Source organism: Lissotriton vulgaris, chromosome 1_1, assembly GCF_964263255.1.
Source record: "Lissotriton vulgaris chromosome 1_1, aLisVul1.2, whole genome shotgun sequence".
Classification (NCBI taxonomy): domain Eukaryota; kingdom Metazoa; phylum Chordata; class Amphibia; order Caudata; family Salamandridae; genus Lissotriton; species Lissotriton vulgaris.
This window is the reverse complement of record NC_141685.1, coordinates 1584934826-1584956080: the sequence shown is the minus strand read 5'-3', so window position 1 is coordinate 1584956080 and position 21255 is coordinate 1584934826. Positions and strand designations below refer to the sequence as shown.

Genomic DNA, 21255 nt, shown 5'->3' with positions numbered 1-21255 from the left:
AGGGTGTAGAAAGGTCCACATTCTCAACGACCTGGTCCATAGTTTAGTAGCTATGGATGATATTGGTGGGTGTTTTGAGGCCCATAAAGTGGCCTTGAAAATGCACAATACTCCTGGTTTCTTACAGCTCTACCTCAAATGCTATTAAATAACTTAATTTATGTGTCAGCTTGAGGTGCCTGGGAAGATAGAGATGAATTTGTTCACTGGCACTCATGCTTCAACACTTGATTATGTAGAATCTTTTCCTAATTTGTTTAACAAGACCTTTTCAACCCAAAGCAGTCTCCTCTCCTCTTATGTTTACCAGGGTTCTCATTTCTTAATATGAAACAATATACACATCTCCACTGTGTTCAGAAATTATTTTGGTTACTTGTATTTCATTTGATTTACGATTTAAGTGATCCGCATAAAGTCTTACTGAGTTTGGAGGAAGGACTTCTCTTTTGCATATTTTTCACTTAATCACGTGTTCTTATATTTTTTTATGTTCCTCAGAACATCTAAAAAAATTCTTATTAATTGCAGTGTTTTAATAGTTGTGCTCCTCTGAATGAGATCCATTATTGGATCTTGATAGTTGCACATGCTTGAATGATTCCCTGTCGTCAGCTTGGAACCCCCAGTAGTCAGTGACCTAGCTGGGCATAGAGGCATTTGATAACATGGATGTCAGCCTTCGACTTTAGGTAGTCTGTCCATCTCATTTTATGACCCCAACTAGGTTAAATGATGTGGAGCGGTTTGGAGCTGTACACCAGCAGAAGCTTCAAACTGCCAGATTTTCAGAGCTCATCATTATTATGAGCATACAGGAGCCTCTGAGTGGGAAGGATGACCACATTTGAACCTATGAAATACTCCAACACTGGAAAACAATAGTTACAGGTAAGTAACTTTTTTCTTCTCCAGCATTTTATATTTCACTGATTCTCCTGCTTGAATTAAAATGAGCAAAGCATAATCAGAAACACAGTGAAAGGAAAGAAAGGAGTCTCATGTTGTTCAAACCAGTTTTGAAGTACCATTAGCCCCATTGTTGCTCCTGCTCTGAATTTTGCATTGAGGCAGTAATACTTGATTAAGTTACAAGTCAACCTCCAAGTTGCCACTGCGTAGATTTCATTATAGGCCAACTCTGCAAAGGTAGTAGTTGTAGCTGCAATGCATCTGGTAGAGTGAGATAAGTCCCCACCAAAGTGAGGTCTGCCCATCATAGACTGGGTTGTTATGATATATTATTGTATAGTATTATATTTGTTAAGCACACAAATCATCCCCGCGGGGATCTCTTGGCGCTGAGGCCGTCAAATGCAGATCACAGTTCAATAAGGTGATTTAAGATCAAACAACCATGTTTTCAGGAGTTTCTTGAAAAGGATTAGGTCTGACCACGAATGAAAGGGCAGGGGTAGCTGATTCCAGAATTTTGGTGCCAAGAAAGGAGCGGCCACCATATCTGGCTTCATGGATACGTTTAGGGCATAATAGTAGGAGCTCTCTGGAGCTGAACCAATATGCCGGGATATAGGGCTGCAGTTTATTTTTAAGATAAGATGGTCCCTTCCCATGTGGTGCTTAAAAAAACAAAGAGTGCACGTTTTTTAATGGGAAGCCAATAAAGGAAGTGTAACACAGGTTCAGATGGGGTTTGTGGAGGAAGATTATAGACAAGGCGGGCTGCAATATTCTGTACCACCTGAAGTCTGGTGAAAAGGCCTTCATTCATTTCGACCATCTGGGAATTCCAATAATCCAGGCGGCTCACTATTAACTCCTGGACCAGGGTTTTCCCAGCATTTGGAGTAGCCCAATGAAAAGCCTTACTGAGCATGCACATCAGACCAAAACAGGTTCCAGAGATGGATTTGACATAGAGAGATTGTCGTCCAAAAAGATACCCACATTTTTAACCAATTTTCTGGGTGTCGGGGTGATCAAGTTCAGATGGCCACCAGTCGGCAGACCAGATTGAATGCGCCTTCCCAAGAAGTAGGACCTTCGTCTTACTAGAGTTGAGCTGAAGGAGTTTGGCAACCATCAATGATGCAATTTTGAACAGTGTTTGAATTTGGTAAGTTCTGGATTGGAATCCATGGTGATGACCAGTTGTATGTCATCAACATATGAGATTATGTCAAAGCCGCAAGACCTGATAAGCCTGCAAGGGGAGCCACATATATTTTAGAGAGAGTAGGGCTCAAAATTGATCCCTGTGGCACCCCTTTATCGAGGGCCATGGACTTTGAGTGATAAGAATCCATATGTACACTGGGTTTGTTCTGAGTTTTCCACCCATTTCAAAGCTTTGCCACTGATACCAATCTTCTCCAATCTTTGAATTAGAATGTTGTGGGAGATGGTATCAAAAGCAGCTGATAGATCAAGGAGAATCAGCATAGCTGAATTCCCCTGGTCTAACACGAGTCTGAATGTGTTGGTGACCTCCATTAGGGCTGACTCTGTGTTGTACTTCAGTTTAGGTGGTGGAATGCACACCTTTTTGTGCTTAATGTTTGCCTCTTTACTTGAATGCTCACTTTCTTCATCACAGTAACAGCGTGCAACCTTGATAGCGCCTCGCCCAGTGCACTTGAAATACATCGAAACAAAACTGAACCGGGTTAGATCCCTGTACAAGATGCACAGCCATGGGTGCATCAAATGAATCAAAGTCTTCATTTTAATCCTTTATTTTGTCTTTTAAATAATTCACTCCATACATTTCTCAACCATTTACTCCATATTTTCAATTCATTTTACTCATTCGGCTTCCCATTGGAAAGATTCAGAAGAGTGAGACGTTTCCATCAGTCACGATAATTTATTAAAATCCAATGCATTTCGAGAATGTTCCCTTCGTCAGGGATATCTATAAATACAAATTTACAGAAAAGACAGTCAATATTAATATTGTATTTCTCACCCAATTACCAAACGTAAAGACTACGTGTTTTTTCAGCCTCTACCGAATGTGTTCATAATTCAATCACAACATGCATCATGGTCGTATGCCCACCTTTTTACCAGAACAATACTTCAGTACAGAGCATATACGAACTGCAACTTCCTAGACTGTCTTATTGCACCCCTGCGTGTTTTCCCACTACATAGTCACTACGCCAGATTTCTCCCTTCACCCCTCCTACCCTGCATGCTTCTAACTCACCAACTAAACTTCTCAGTTCTTCAAATCACAATATGCTTACCGTGACTCCTTATTCCTAGCTACCCCGTACTTCATTTCGGCTTCACTTCAACTTTTCCCAGCGCTGCTGACCATGTTAAAAGTACTCTTTTATGCGCCTTCATTGCTTTTAAGCTTTACCTTGCAGCCTGCTCTAAATGCGTGCTGTTGCTCTGGCTAAGCCCTTCATTATGAGCCACACTTGTGTTTTATTCAAAAAACATCGTTCCTCTCCCCGAAACCTCCCTCTCCAACATCCATCAATACTACATGTCCCAGCATGCATCAGAGTTACACCTATAAGGAATGCACATTTCTACAATGACCCTATTTTAAGAATGGGTCTGATCCATGATTTTTTTCTATTTTGATGGAAGAGTTGCCAACTTAAGAGAGATTGCATAGATCTGTGATGGGGGCAAGAATATTGGGGCCTGAGTAGTAATGACATAAGGGGGTGGGCGGCAGGATCAAACGGGTAACCAGATTTAATCCCCTGTAATCTGTCCAAAACTTGATCCGGGATGGCGGAATTAAGACACTCCAAGTTTGAAGACTGGGAGTTAACACAAATTTCGGAGGAGGCTAGTTTTGTCACTGCCATATTATTTGAAAGAGATAGATATTATTAATCTTTTGTTCAAAATGAGCTCCCAGATCATCGCATAGCGTCTGAGATGCTGGGATGCTAGAACTACAGTCGGTCGGATTAGTGAAATCTTTTAGAATTTTAAAAAGCTCTTTAGCTGAGATTTTAGCAGAATTGATTCTGTCCACTATGTCAGTCCGTCTTGCAGTGTTGCATATTTTTAGATATTTCCTTAATGCCATTTTCTATCCTCCGCTAATTTAGATTTTCTCCTTTTCCACTCATTCTTCCTACATATGGATATTTTCTTTGTTAGGAATTCATTATACCAAGAAGCAGGAGGATTTTTTGTTTGGTATCTGAAAGAGACTGTAGTTATAAATTCCTTACCTTCGAATTACCCCCAGGCTTCAGACTGGATCCGGAGAAATTTTTTCTTATAGTACCCAGGCGCGTCAGTAGGTTGCGTTGGTCAACTCCGCGTCCATTGTCTGAGTCGTGGTCACCGGAATGATGTTGCATGTCAACTAAGATGCCGCCCCTGCACCCTAATGCCAGTTCTTTCTTTTTCGGCGCCAGCCTGTGCAGATCTGGAGAGAGCGTTCCCCTTAGTCACTTTTTGACAAAAACTTTTTTGACATTGTCGACATCTTTTTAGAGTTCTTCGACGCCTGATGCCCGAGGAATGTCCCATCGTCGGACCGGCTTCAAGCCTCGTGACTCCTGTCACAAGCTGATGTCTGTCACAGATCTTCACCTCGTGTGTCTCTGGTGCCTGGAGCTCGACCATGACCCGAAGTTGTGCTCCCACTGTCAGGCCATGAACACCGAAGTGTTTGGGCCCCACGGACTCAGCTGTGGGCCCTGGGCCTTCGAGGCTAGTGGCTTTGGCTCCGGCACTGGAGGGCCCCAGAGGATTCAGACCTGGATCCTGATAGGTGCCGGTCGACCTCACGGTACCTTCCGCCGATTTCACTGACAATGCACCTGACGTCGGTTGTACCCCCAACTGGCGTCGACCCCAGCCTCATCTCTGACTTGGACATGGAGGCAGACCAGCGTCAACCGACGCAGGTACCAGCGCCGACCGGTACTTTTGTACGACTGTTCTTTCCTGGTGTTACTTTCCGCCCTGACTGTCAGCCACTATATTTGCGGGAAGCACAGTTGCTGTCAGCTCTTCCGATCACACTAGATTGATGCCTTGGATAAGCTGAAGTATTTAAAGATGGCTGCACTTGAGATCAAGGCTTACAACGAGAGTGGACATTCCATTCTTAGTATAATACTGAAATCCATAAAAAGAAAAAAATTATATTTGTAGATAAAGGTGCCTTGAATAAGAGAGTGTGGCTAAAAATAGGATTATTGAATGAGAAGACAAATTCACCCTTCATGATATGTGTGTAGAGAAAAGACTTGCATGTAGTTATTTTGAAAATAAGAAACTAAAGCAGTCATTCAATGTATAATACACTGGAATGGGATTCCCCAAACTATTTGCCATAAATCACAGTTGCAGTACAGTAGTAAACAAAAGGGCACAATTATTTGTAAAGGACTTGGGGAGTAGAGGTCAAACTAATGAATAAGAAATAAAATTCACAATTTAGGATATGGATCTAAGGGGCAGAGAAAGGACAGCACTTCTAAAAATAAGGCAGTGTGTAGTACATCAGTTTCCAATCAATGCATACTACATGAGGGAATGTGATTCCCCGAAACATGTGCCATGAAATAGTCCCCAAATGTTCTTGAACTGATTGTGAAGAGTACCTTGACAGGTGGAGCACTTAGTCCATTTACTGGAAGATGAGATGTAGTTTATTCATGGAATTCAGTCCTTTTGAAATAGACACATTGGTCTAGCTAACCATTGCCATTCTAGACATTGCAGGATTGCTCAAAGGTTTCCTCCTCTATCTGGAAGTGAGGCCTGGTTACTTACTTGACATCTTACACAAGGAGGGGTGATGGCAACTCTGCATCTGATTCTACTTCTCTTTTGGCATATACGCTTCTTTACCTGCTGCATTGTTTGCCCTATGTAAATCAACTCACAGGGGCACAATATGCGATACACACCATTCAAAGAATCTCAATTGCCAAAACCTCAGCTTTTGATGCACAGTGCCATGCTTAAACAATTTAGTGTTTATACTAAACATACAGGGAAAGCAATTGGAACATTTGAAATGTCCCACTACTGCTGACATTCCCGAACTGTCCTCTAGTGTGTGTTTTTGCTGGGTTTGTTTGCCCCCTGAGTGCACAAGGTGATCTCTTAGGTTCTTACCCCTTTTATTTGAGAATAATGCAGTTCAAATGACATTTTAATCACTGAACGACAGACCAGTATTTCTTACTGCTTTTTGCAACCTAGTTAGTGTGGGAGAGAAAGTCATCATACACATTATCTTATCTAGAGCCTTCTTGAGTTTTTGTTTTAGGAGTTTCTCCCTCTGGGAGAACCAGCCTAAATTCATTTCTGCCTTGATGAATTTGCGTGGATAGACCCATCAAGTAACCTAACTATCAAAACATTTGGCTCATAGAAATAATCAACTTCGCCACAACAGTTATACCTTAATATGATAAATTGACTAAAGGGTAATCCATCAAACAGGGCCCTTGGATCAAAGCTTTGGTATTTAAGAGATGTATTTCTTTTCGTGGGTTTTCTATAGAGGCTGGTGAACAGCTAATCTTCTGCATGTCTTATTGTGATGAAATAGAAAATGTATTGGGTCAGTGTGATAGTTGCTAGTGAGCCTGAAACGGGGTTCGGTGTTAAGATATTTAAAGAAACCTTCCAGAGTGGTAATCGGTCCTTCCGATACCATGAAAATATGATCGATATAACCCTTCCAAAATTTCACATGTAGTTCAAAGGGGTTGTTACTGGTTAAAAATAAAAAGTTGTTCAAAGTGATCTACATAAAGGTTTGCTCGGTTAGGGGCAAACATGTGCACCCATTGAAGTGCCTTTGCATTGCTGATAATTCCTTTGTAGAGGAAGTGGTTCTTTGTTAGACAATCTCACAGAGTTTCAAAATGAACAGTGGATACTTTTGTAGGGTGGTCAATGAATGGGTAATTTTTACCTGGTGGGTGGTAGAAGGTGTGCAGTTTGCATAAGTGCTTTGAGTCGTCACTTATGGAGAGTGCGAAGTATTCGCAGGAGTCCAGAGGGTCGGAGCTGAACTGGGTAACAGAGAGGTCGTCACGATGGATGCAAGCGATATCTCCCCCTCTTTTAATTTGTCTGTCAAGTCTAATAATGTTTTAGTTTGGAGGCACCAGAAGGTCCATGCAGGGTGAGGAAGTTTCATTGAGCCAGGGTTCCGTGAGGATTGCCACGTCAATTTTTTGACTGAAGATGAGTTTGGCAATGTCTGAGGCATGCTTCACTGCTGATCTGCAGTTAAGAGCGGAGAAGCAGAGTTCCCCAGGGTTAAGTCGTGGGTAGGGGTGGATAAGGGTATTCATTTTAGGTTGCTGCTGATTACCCCTCTGTTGACGAAGCTGGTGAATCTTTTCGTGTTGATTGAGATCGTATCAATCTTGTGTTTGACTTCCTTAGAAAGGATTCAGGGCGGCAGGGGTTTCCTCGTAGGATTGAAGAAGAGCTAGGGTTTCATCTTCTGATAGACAGTTAAGTTGATTGCGAGGGCGGTATTGTCTATAGGCCAGCGACAGTGGTTGAGTGTGAGGCTTAGTATGCGGGCAGGGTGCTGCATGATTACTATGTTTGAGTTCAGCGAGTGAGTGTTCAGTAGAGAGTAGGAGGTTCATCTATTCAGAGGTGTGCTAACTATGCACTGAGCTAGGCTGCCATTTTCAGAGGTTCACAGCTTCCAGGTCTGTTAGTGACATGTGCACTAGTGGAGAAAGGGAAAAGGAGTCAAGGCTTGGAATGTAATAGTCGGGGATCCTGGTGAGAGACTTTGAGTTTAGCCTCCGGCTGGCTGAGGTTCTGTGTGGAGAGGTGAGTCGAGGACCTATTGTGCTATGCATGGAAGTAGGACGGCCTTTGGGGGGGGCCTGCAAATTCTGGATGGTCCGAGCGTTTTCCGCGAGGGATGTGGGATAGAGACGAAGAGCTGAAGGTGTAATAATAGGCGTAGTCTTTTTGATGGGTTGAGTTGGTGAGGTAGGTGGTACTCTAATGAAATTATTGGAAGATTGAGGTGGTTAGATAGGAGGTGGACTATTTGCTTTGGGGGAGACGCTACTCTGAGTCCTGTGCTGAAGGGAAGACACAGATGCAAGCATCTGACCTATTAGGGTGGGGAAATGTAAAGCACATTTTTTAAGATCCTTTTAAGGGGCTTGTATCAGATTAGTGCTGTTTTTGTAGATTGTGATGTTGAGGTCAGCTCTGAGGTATTGCGAGGGAGAAGTCATAATTTTGGTGCAGTTTTCCTGGTGTAAAATATTAGGTCGTTGACAATGGTGCCCTTATCCTGGTTGAAGTACGGGCCGGAAATCAGTGTCTCAGGGTGTCTTCTCAGGAGATTGTGTTTGAAGGTTTTTGAGGCGGACTTGGATAGGTTGGGGGGTAAGAAATAGTTGAAAGAGTTGCATCCTGCAGCTTTCAGGCATGGTAATACCATGCTGGTGAGAGTGATTCCGGTTGGTACCGAGAAGAATTCTATCCTCTGTCTCAAATAGTTATGCTGGAATGCGGCGAATGACAGTGAGTGATGCAGGCTAGACGGGTCTAACACTATCGCTGTGACGTTTGTGGCCCATTGGTCGGTGGTGAATAACTGTAGTGGGTAAGGAGATGGGTGCGCACATCGGATAGTCGTAGAAAGGTCGCCCAGCTTTCTTGCCTCTGGCGCTGGAGCCAACCCTCAGACTGAAAACATATGCAGCTGACCAAAGTAGGCAGTGACAAAGGAAACTGAGTTGTATGAGAGCTGTGTGATGGTTGTGGAGGGCACCAGTACTCTTCAGGCTGGACTAAAAGGAAACAGGTGGAGTAGAGAAGAGTCCTCCAATTTGGTGTAAAGGAGAAGTGGTTGTCCCAAAATCAAGATTACAGCCTGACAGACTGCGATACCACTTACTGAAATGAGGTTCGTTCTGATCACGGGCGTCATTTTAGGGACAGGCATTGGAATTATGAAGATCACCGTTGTGAGGACGACAGCCTTACCAAGAAGTGCTCCTAGATTACAATAGGTTTCGAATCGGCAATAGTCAGAGACAGTCAAGAAGCTGAGTTCGAAACGAGACATAACACTTATTTAGGACGCAGGATCCCAAACGCGGGTGCCATCTTAGGGTCAGGCACTGCCGACATGAGCGTCGAGTAGAAGAGATTAGTTGTGTAATAAAACGCTGCTAAAGAGTATTAGGCAGCAATATAAGAAAAAGTTGTTAGGATTAGAGCATTCCAGCGCGCAGCTCCGCAGTGGAAGGTGAAAGCACTCCTAGCGCTACTTGAGTGGACGACATCTTAGGGTCAGGCAACTTGAGACACTAGTGCAGCCTGAGCATTAAGAACATGGTAGGCTTGGTGATGAGAAGGGAAGTCAAAAGGCATTTTAGTAGCGGGCACTCACAAAGCACTCACGTACATTGCTGCATGTGTGGACGCCATCTTAGGGTCAGGCAGCTTAAAACTAGTGCGCGCCTGAGCATTAAGAACATAAGGCAGGCGGCAGCTGAAATGGAATACCTTAGTGATGAGACGAGAAGCCAAATGCCATTACAGTAGCAGGCATTCAGGACAACACTCCGTTACAATTGCTGCTTTCTCTGTAAACCTCGTTGTAGAAATTGCTCTTCAACTCCTCGGAGGGAACACGGGCGGCAGTTGTGCTTCTACCATGACTCGGTGTAATGATGAAGTCACTCACTTGCCCAGCGCTCCGTTAGGGGTGCAAGCCTGATGCTCCGATCAGCATTTGATCCCTGAAACTCAAGGCGGCACGGGCCCTCGAGCCAGTGGGGAGCTCTCCATATCTTGCAGATCGCCGCAGCAACAAACCGGGTGCGGTAAGCGGCAGGAAGGAGAGTCACCCAGTGGCTTCGGCAACAGCCCAGACTAAACAACAGTGGTCGGTCTCCGAAACCCCGGGCAGCACGGACCCTCACGCCAGCAGCGGCTCCGGGGTGTCTGCAACGTTGGTGGGTGGTGGGGAGCTCTCCCTTTCCTGTCTTGGGATCACCGCCGCAATAAGCCTGGAGCAAGCATGAAGGTGAGTCACCTTCGACTTGGCCACAGCATCAGCTAGATTCTAGAGCTTCTGACTCCGCTCACCAGTCTGCGGCAACATCCGGGTAGCAACTTCATTCCAGAAAAGCCATTCAAGTAAGCTTTTTGCAGGGACAAAAACAGAGCGTTATGTTGCAGACGATCCACCAGATGTGGGATGTCAAGTAGAAAGGTGGATGGTGGTGATATACATGGATATTCACACAACAGTATATGCGGCTCTAGTGTCTCTTCCGGTGCAGAACAAAGTCAACATGGAGTTGCATGATGCCACCAACCAGGGCACAGAGCAATGCTGTTTAAATCTTTAAATTCTAAAGGTGAGAAATGTACGATTACATAGAGTATCCACCAGAGAGAGTGTTCCCTAGCGTGAGTAGCTTGGTCATCAGGCGAACTGAGCGGTTCACTATTTCTGTTGTGGTTTGTGTACATATTTATCATGATGCAAAAACAACAGTTGATTGACAGAATGCAGAACAATGTCATACATTCACCCCAGTACAGAGATCTGGGCCTAAATCCATCGTTTTTTTGTACTCCACACCACCCCAGTTCAGACATGGCCATATGCAAATCAGCCTTGACCCTGTGCCTCATGGGAACAGTCCAGCCCGAACTGCCAAGCCATGTCTTTCCTGGACCGGAAGCACCAGTTGGGGGACTCTAGGCAAAACTATGAGCCCTGGCACTTATTCTTTTATACTGCACTGGTGCTGGCATTGCTTCCAGAAATTACTCTATATGTGCTCAAATACCAATGCAGTACAAAAGGTTTGAAAGAGTTAATATGGCAGATCATGTTGATGCACTTAGCATGGGCATTGCAGCATTGGGGCTTAGCAAGACCTTTCAAAACACCATTGAAAATGGGGCTCCCATGCTCAGGACTCTAACTTTAGTTTGTGAAGGGCTTCCAGAAAATGCCTTGTGGACGTGAACGTTCTGTTTAATATTGATGCCTTTTAACATGGAAGCTTATTCCTACTTATCTAGTTCCTGTTGTTTCTAGTTGGTGACTTGCTGCTTATGGGCATTTACTGCATAACATTGTTGGAAGAAGGCTGGCTAAACGGATGGGCTCAATATAAGCCATTTGTTGGATTGGACCAGCTAGGTCTTAATTGGCTGGTATCTGCCAGTCAATCTGATCCAGCTTCTACTGAGCAATTATAGCCTCAAAATTACATCAAGGCTACACTATAGGCATATTCCTGCACTCTACAGCATGATGTATTTTATCTGTGCATAAAATGATGCAGGATATTAATACCGTATTCTTTATGTTTCAAGAAAAACCTGTGCATTAAATAGGCCCCTGCCTTCCTCAGTGGAATCCTCTAGCCAAATCAAATCAAGCTTTATTCTGTATATAGTATATAACTATAAAAGCATTCTACACAAAAATCCCTTCTCCAAGATAACATTACTTTAAAAATGATTTACATATTAACATTTCAAGTAGAAGTTTCCCATAAAAAGGTTTTCACCCTAAACAATATCTAGAAAAAAACATTTAAGATTTAATCAGTGCACAATAATTTTATTACCATGTTCTCACGAGAAACAATAAAGAATAAAATACATACAACAATTCATAAAAAGATTGAATCACAAATTACTGCATATTATAGCTCTATCACCTTAACTCAGAAAATATATTGGATTAATAAAGATACAGTGGGCTATTCATCAAAATAGGAGACCTATTCAATTTCATATCTCAATATTTCCAAATGTGAAAGATCCTTTCTTCTTTTAATTGCCATTTGGATAAAAAGAATAACCACATTGCATGTTGTTACATTTTCCAAGTTACAAATATGACAAAAAGCGGATTTGTAGGTATACAATCTACTGGCAATAAATAAGGATCGTAAAATTGATTTTCTGATATCCCTATAAAAATTACAAAAAAGTCAAAAATGCAATGTGGTCTGGGGGGATTTTCCATCACACAGGCAGTTAGGTAGGTTAGAACTCCACTTACCCATCCTAGGGAATGCAATCTGGAAGTGCAGGGTGCACATCCTTAGCCTTGTTAAGTAGAATCTATGTTGTACGTTTCTTTTAAAAACAAGGTGTGACTGGATATCCGCTGAGAGTGGGCCTTCACAATAAGATCTAACGCTTGATTTTGTATTCAAATCAGCATCTCCTATAGATTCCCTAGAATGTAATAATCTCCTTTTTAGCTCCCCTTTACTATAAGTCTGAGTAGACTTGGGATCATAAAAATCAATTACCACGTTGTACTCAATTAAAAGGCTATAAATATATTGTAGCCGCTGTATTTTCCTGCAATGATCAAGTGTGAGGCAATCCAGAATTATATCTTTGGTAAATTGTCTCATCTTTGGTCCAGATTCTATGCCAGAGTGTAAGGGCAGACATGCTAATCGAATCACTAATATACGGTACATCTGTCTACTGATGGGCAATATATGAAGTGGTTGCATTGGGTACTGATAACACCCTTCTTAAAAATTTCTTTTCGAGGGTTTGTAGTGATGGAATATTTGCTATACCCCCATAGTGCTCCACCATGGCATGCCCCTGTAATACACTTACTTCCATATAACTTAAGGATTTCACGTACTGGCTTATTACCTATTTTATTAGAGAATCTAAAGATGGCCTCACTTGATCTTATACATTTAAATTTACATAGATTGATATGTGTACTCCATGATCCATTCCCATCAAAAAGTATCCCCAAATATGAGAATGTAGATGTCCTTTCAATGGATGCTCCTTCCACATGATGACTTTAACTCTTAGCTTTACTTTTCCCACAAGTCATGACTAGGGTTTTACTCAAATTTATTTTTAGATCTTTTCCAGTCATGCAGTTTGGGAAATTGTTTATCAAACGTTGGAGGCTATTAGCAGTCCTAGATATTAGACTGCATCATCTGCATATAATAATACTGGAGTTCCATGTTTGCCAACAATAGGGGCATCAGCTTTTAAACTATGTAATAAAAGATCGATGCCATTAATATATAACGAAAATAAAAAGGGTGCAAGAACGCAGCCTTGTCTAACCCCGTGAGTGACTCTAAAATGTGTGGTGCATTCCCCATTTGTGCCATAGCGTTTCCTTGAAATTAGATGAGCATGTATCTGTGATAGATAAACAATTATATTGTGTGGGGCGCCCATCCCTTCCAGCGTTTGCCGTAACTTGGCGTGATTAACTAAATCAAACGTGCTGATAAGGTAAACAAAACAAAGGTGGAGTTGACCTTCTTTGACAATGGTATATTTCCCAATTAGCAGCTCGAGAATAACACACTGCTCAACTGTTCCAATACCCCTTCTAAATCCGTACTGGGCTTCAGTTGAGATGTTTTTTTCTTTTGCCCAACATTCCAATCTGTCTAGCATATTTCTGCCCATTAGTTTAGATGTAGAGTCAAGGAGGGATATTGGTCGATAGCATTTTGCGCTTCCTCTGTAACCTTTTTTAAAAATAGGGACAATTGTACTTTCCACCCAGGTTGCCGATGGCACCCCTCCAATAATAGCATTAAAAAAATTATCTAAAGTAGAGGACCAAAAGTCAATTTTATACCTAAAGATATCAATGGGAACCCCACCCCGTCTGGTCCCACGGCCTTACCACTTGCACTGTTCTTTAGAGCAATTTTGATCTCCTCTGTATTAATAGATTCCATCTTACCAATATTCAGTAAGATAAAATTACTATTATCATCCGTTTCAGTGATTTCTTGTGTGGGGTTAAAGATATTTTCAAAAGTGTGTCAACCATTCTTCTGAGTCACTAATGTTTCTACCTTGGCAGATGAATTATCTTTGAATGATGGTTGGTCTATTGTTTTCCAAAATAAGATAGACTCCTTATTCTCGGCCGCTTGGATCAGTCTGTCCCAAGTAGTCTCCGGGATTTCTATTTTTCTTGAATTTAAGGCTTGTTTATAACAATTGAGAAGGATGCAGCTTCTTTCACTGTTCCTAGGTTTTACTTTTAATGCTTCCTTTAAATCCTTATTTAATCTGGAGCACTGCTGATTAAACCATCTAGGGCAGTGATCCCTATTTTTCTTATTTCTAATTTTCAAATCTTTGGAGATTTCAGCAGCAATATTTTGAAATGCACTTACAGTGTTGGCGTTAGTAGAGGATCTGTCAAAACGTATATTTATATGGTGGTCATTTTTTAGGACTGTATTTTCCATGAAAACTGTGGAATTAACGCCTGACCACTAAATGAAAATCCCATTATCACCTTGTGTTTTGATATCTACTGTACAGACACACGCCTTCTCAAGCTAGAATTCAATATTAAAAGCAAAGGTTGGTGGACACTAAGCAAGCTAGCCTGTATATACCATTTTTCAACAAGAGTCTACAGTTCCTTTATTAAAATATGGTCAATACACGACGAAGACCTAGCCCCTTCATCCTTCATATGTTTGAGTAACATTTTCTCCCTTGTGTTCGCCTGGCTCCATCATTTCTAAATTGTATTTGTGCATGACATGGTTAATTGCTTCACCGTAATAAGTATATGGGAAATGAAAGATACGGTCGCCATAGTCATCTCCATAACCACATTGGTTCCCTATTGGGATTTTGCATAGTTCACAATTAAAATTACCAGCCCAGATTAGTTTATATACTCACTCCCCAACCCCTTTAGGAAAGCATCCAACTCCTCTTCTATTGATGTAATCACCCCATGTCTCTTATTACACAAACAAAACCTAACCAGACATGAAAAAATTGCTTTGAATCAACTAGCCACCAATAGAGACATCATGATCTGCCCTGCAGATAAGGGCGGCTCCTTGGTTATCATGGACACCCAATTCTACCTTGATAGTGTGAATAAACATTTGACAGCGGCCAACGCCTACATGGAAATTAATTCCGACCCTACCAAAGAATATGCCGCCATTCTCCAGATTCTCGTTGACAAAGCCTTATCCACAGGAACCATCACCACCAAAGATCGCAGTTACCTTATCAAATCCCATCCCAGCATTCCATATCTGTACATGATTCCCAAAATCCACAAACATCCGATCAAACCTCCATTCAGACCTATTGTCAGTGCATGTAACTCCATTCACGAACCAATCGGCACCTACATTGACCGTCATCTACAACCTTCTGTTAAACAAATGGCCAGCTACCTTCAAGATACTACAGATTTCCTATCTAAACTCAGCTCCATTACCGTTGATCCACAAACATCTGTTTTGCTGTGGACCATAGACGTGAACTCTCTGTACACTTCCATCCCCCACAATCTAGGTATTCAGGCCGCGGAGGCGGCGCTACTCAAAACCAACAAACCTCATGACCTGCCAGTTTTCCTCATGGAACTCATTGAATTTACTCTCATGCACAGCTATTTCAGATACCGCAACAAATTTTACAGTCAACTTTCTGGAGTAGCCATGGGCAATTGCGCTGCCCATCATATGCCAATCTCTTTATGCAGGACTTTGAAACAGAACACATTTTGTCTGTACCACATTGGAAAAACCATCTTCAAATTTACTATTGTTACATTGACGATATTTTCCTAATATGGACTGGCAAGGAACAACAATTGACTTTTGCTATCAGTCATCTTAACAGCGTTAATGAAAGAATTCAATTCACGCACCATTTCAACCACACCAACATAGCTTTCCTGGATGTAAATATCACCATGAAGGATCACAAACTTGAAACATCCATATACATCAAACCCACAGACCGGAACAATTACCTGCATTACTCCAGCTTTCACCAACCCAGTCTTAAAACTCATCTACCTTACTCACAACTACTAAGAGCCAAAAGAATAGCTTCTACCGAAGATTCATTCACACAGGACAGCACTAACATCATGAACACATTTTCCAAAAGGGGTTACCCACAACGAATCATTGCAGCAGCTTACCAACGAGTGACCACCATTGACCGTTCTTCATTACTGAAAACCAAATTGAAAACAAGGTCTGATACACAACCCAATGTATTTGTCTCTAAATTTTCTACCAAAAGCTACCTAATCAAAAAAAGTATCAAAACTCACTGGCAAATACTACAACTAGAACCTGATTTCAACAATCTATTCAATGACATGCCCATTTTTGCTTACCAACGTTCCAAGAATTTACGGTCACTAATAAAACCACGCACCATTGAACCTGCAATATACAAAGGAACTATTCCCTGTCACAATTGTCACAACATCATTCCAGGGACCAACATCAACCATCCCAGTTCTGGCAAACAGATTCCACTCAAAACCAACGCCACTTGTGACACCACCTGCGGATTACCCTACGTAGGGAAAACGGAGCGCAAGATAAAGACTCATTTGAATGAACACAGGAGTAACATTAGAAACAAAAATCTCAGATCTTGTGTGTCCGCTCACTTCACCCAGTTAAACCACAATAACAGCCAAATTCGCTTTCTTATTCTTGAAGTGGTTGATAAACCTGAGGGCATTGACCCCAAAAAACATTTACTTCAACGAGAACTATTCTGGATCTTTAATCTTGGTACCACCGTACCAAAAGGACTCAAAGAACGTCTGGAGTTTAGCAGCTTTCTTTGAAAAGCATTACACACTTGATTGATACATTGTCTGTTGGTTGTTCAATATTTTGTGCATGCATATTTATATGCATTTCATTCACATATTGAATACTGCTGTAGATCCTTGTATATACTTGTTTTCCTTTTTACCCGCTTGGTAAACCCCTTCATATTGTTTCACACCACATATTTTTCCACATTTCATAACTTTCTATCTCTTATTAATTTTTTTCATATATATATATTTTTTCCACTATATTTTTTCAACCATCATTTTTACTATCATTTATCAACCTTTCCATGGTTTTTCTCTCAGCACTCTGACTTTTGTCTACATACTCTTCTACTCTAATTTCCCTTTCCTTTCTTCTATCGTTCGCTAACATATTTTTACTTCATTCCTGCGTTACATTGTTTACGTCTTCACTCGCAGATGCTCCTCTTTCTATTTCTTTCATTGCACCCTCCCGGAATTAGTCCGTTTTCTACTATCACTCGCTTATCACATTAAGACGCACGCGCCGAGTCACTAACCACTACCGCGTTTCCCTGATGGCGTCTTTCATCCGTAATTCTACCAACTAACCCTGACATCCTTGGTAAGCACTTTTTGTTCATCACACTACTTTTGCATAGCCGAAAATGTATATTGTTCTTGTGACAACTTCACTTGTGTGAACGCTTGCATGGGGACCTTGAGTCTCCACCGTATGACGCCATGTCACTCTTTCCTCATCTTCGGGTGCACGCTTTGGTATCTCTCACATACGTTTTCCGACGCCTTGTCACTCTTTTCTCATCTTCGGGTGCATGCTTTGGTATCTCTCTTATACGTTTTTCGATGCACGATTTTCAAACCGCTATTTCACGTTTTTTCTTAAGCTGTTTCATTTTTTTACACGGAGATTGCTTTGCCATTACTTTTCAAATACTATCGACCTTATCAACTCTTTGGGCTCCCACCCGCATGTTGATACACCCTCTTATCCAGCATCGGTTTCTACCCTTGACCTTATTAGTTTTTTTACTTTCCATTACACTCGGCCCCTGACTGATGTACCTTCTGTTTACTTGTTTACAGTATTAACCCCCTGACGAAGAGCTACCAGCTCTAAATGCATTGGGGATTTGAACTATGTACATGATGCCACTTATGGAATTTTTGGACACTATCATGTGATAAAAACTCTTGCTTCGTTTTCTTCTACATGGAGACTATTTGGATTACAATTTGTGATTACACATCAAACCAATTGAATGTGACAAAGTGAATAAAACTTTGAATCATCATACCTATTGAGTACCTTTCGCTTATTCAGCACATAGGAGTGCTCAGGTTAACCACCTTGTGCCCACAAGGTTTTGTACGCAATACACGACGAAGACCTAGCCCCTTCATCCTTCATATGTTTGAGTAACGTTTTCTCCCTTGTGTTCGCCTGGCTCCATCATTTCTAAATTATATTTGTGCATGACATGGTTAATTGCTTCACCGTAATAAGTATATGGGAAATAAAAGATACGGTCGCCATAGTCATCTCCATAACCACATTGGTTCCCTATTGGGATTTTGCATAGTTCACAATTAAAATTACCAGCCCAGATTAGTTTATATACTCACCCCCCATCCCCTTTAGGAAAGCATCCAACTCCTCTTCTATTGATGTAATCACCCCATGTCTCGTATTATCAAAGATATTGTTGTAAAAATGTATCACTACAATATACTGCTTTCCTTTGACACAAAATAGTGAAAACTGAAAAAACAGGGAGTTTGTATACTTTTTCTTTAGGGTCAATGGAGAAGACACCAAGGATAGGGCTGCTAAGCCTCCTCTTGCTCTCCCAGCCTTTGACGGGATTGCTTCAGTAAAATTAGTTTATAAAACCATTCATAAAAAATGTTTCTGTGAGCCAAGTTTCTTGCATTAGAATTAATGTGCAATTCTGTATGCTTTTGAACCATGCCTTATTGTGTAGCTTATTTTTAACAACTGCAACGTTCCATTACATAATTTTTATTAATCCCTGTAATGGGCAACTAATTGAATTAATGCCAATAGTGCTAGTTGGGGGTGGTGGTATGATTACAATCCTTCAGTTGTGCTACTTCCTCACCCAGTCAATCAATCTCACTGCAATTTCTTAAAGGGGCAGACCTATTCGGCATGGTCTGTATCATATGTGTGACCGTGCTGTAGTAGTCTCTACCAATCTATAAAGGGGCTCATTTCTTGGTCTATAAAATTAGCCAAGCGGAACATCAGTGATAATGTTGTCAGAGCGATTAAATGCCTAGGTATTTTTTGCTGATATTTCTATTAACCAAGAACTCACCACTTGCGGACTACGGAAGTTCACAACAACGCAATCCCCTTCGCATGATTTTTCCATTCTACCCACCCACCTCACTCTTCTTAACATATTTCCTGGGTGAGAGTTCTTGTACTACAACAAGAATTTTAGGTGAACCAATGTACAACCCGATTCTTCAACGATCCCCCAGATTCTGTGAAGTTGTCAGGCAATTTTGGAACGTTTTCAAAACAACAACATAGGGGGTAGTCTGAGGTTGTAGATTGAGAGAAACCTCATTGTGCCTCGTAGGTCGCGGAAGTCCTTCTGTTGCTGAATTGAATTTATTTTTTAAGTTATTTTGTAGGTAATTGCCCCTTGATTTTGCAGCAGGGTATGCTCTGGGTGCTTCCTCTATATGGCTCACCAATGTCGGGTGAATGTGATCCGTTTCCATTTCAATTATCGGGATATGTCCAACTTAAGTTCTCTTGTCCGACTTACTACTAGCCATTACCTTCTGATACGTTTTTGAGGACAGTAAATTTGTGACCCATTCAGTTAGATGGGTAATGGCTTTTTGCACTAGTTAGATTTCTGTCATTACTCGTCTTTCAATATTGTCATGTCATTTTTTTAACAAAGTGTCAGTGCCTTGCATATAATTTGATGGTTCTCCAAGCCCGATTCCTTTTACATCCGGTTTAGTTTTTTTCCCCTTTTTTTGTTTAGTTTACTGATTTTTATTTTTGGGAGCTGATTTTTGTATTTACTATATGCTGTTTGTTCTTTTTCGCTGGTGGAGAAATCAATTCAGAGATGTCCGGTACAGTAGATATTTCAAGCGGGAGTACCGATACACAGGGGCCCAATGTAGCCGGGCAGTCTAAATTAATAATATTGGGACTATTACCCTCCTTACTTTTACTTGTGTCCTGAACTCCAGACACAGATTCAGGGCCGTGGTCTTCCAAAACTGGCATTGCCTCCTTTTGGGCTGCATTTAGCGCTGTCTTTGTAGCTGCCAATTGCTCCTCCACTTATACTATCTCATTATTGATGAGGCCCATGACACTTTTCAAATAAATAGTCATTGGCACATTTTTGCCCACAGGCTTCCCTTTGCTTGATGTCATTTTTCTCATGCCCATTTTTTCTAAATACACTCAAATAAGTATTTTTATGATACAACAGGCCCCTTACCGGTTATCAGATATTCAAGTCGCAAGAACAAGGGATATGGCCTAGCCTGGCCTCCTTTGGTCTCAGACAGGCGCAGACGGGCCTGCCCTTGGCCCGGGCTTTGCCCGGGTGCGTCTAGGGCACACGTGACCCACACTGTGGGAGCTCTGGCCGCTATTGGAGCACCTCCTGGCGCATACAATGACGTTGGCGAGCTTGCCACTTGGCAGCTTGGGAAATGTAGTTTCCTTTAGACTCACTCCCTCGTGGGGACAAACTGGCAGGGAATCTGTCCGGCGGCAACAGGCAACAAAAGGAAATGAGCTCCCATGCTGCGGGAGCCCTGGCCGCTATTTGAATGTCTCCTGGCGTGTACGATGACGGCGGTGCACACGCCGCTTGGCAGCTTGGGAAATGTAGTTTCCTTTAGACTCACTCCCTCGCGGGGACAAACTGGCAGGGGATCAGTCCAGCGGCAACAGGCAACAAAAGGAAATAAGCTCACACACTGCGGGTGCCCTGGCCGCTATTTGAACGCCTCCTGACACGTACGATGACGTTGGCGGCGAACACGTCGCTTGGGAAATGTAGTTTCCTTTAGACTCACTCACTCGTGGGGACAAGATGGCAGGGAATCAGTCCAGCGGCAACAGGCAACAAAAGGGAAATGAGCAACTTTAGCCATAGTTATCTGTTATGTACTCAATGATGGGCATTGCCAATCTTATCGAATGGTACTTCATGTTCTGTATGTGCTTGAAATTGATAGTGTATATGTTTGAGAAGAAAGAGTTCTTGACAGCATCACTTATCTTGCTGTCCTATCTGAGTCCTGAGATAAGACTGTTGCACCAAGTCTTTTGTTATCTAACATCTAGATTCCACATTTGCCATTTGCAAGCAAGCCCACCAATTTCCTCACCCACTCTCATTTGAACTTAGCAGACTGCGCAGCTGATAGGTGCGTCTTCTGGATGTCATCATTGATGCATTTTTTCATATTGAGACAGGACTTTTTGACTTTCTTGGATGGCCCCTCGGAGTTCACCGCATACAAATAGGCCTTTGCAAAATGAATCCAATCCTAAACATATCAAAATCAAACTCACGTGGCATTTGATCGTATTTACTTGATAGTTAATGAAACCCCTCAACTGTATCTTCTGTGAAAGCCGTGTACTTTTTATAATAGACTGACGGATA

The 21255-nt window shown here is 41.9% G+C and overlaps 1 protein-coding gene across 2 annotated transcripts in view; it reads left to right on the top strand.

The window, feature by feature from the left end:
• Positions 1-21255, top strand: part of CAPS2 (calcyphosine 2) — a 780299-nt gene that overhangs the window by 566117 nt on the left and 192927 nt on the right. The window lies entirely within an intron of this gene.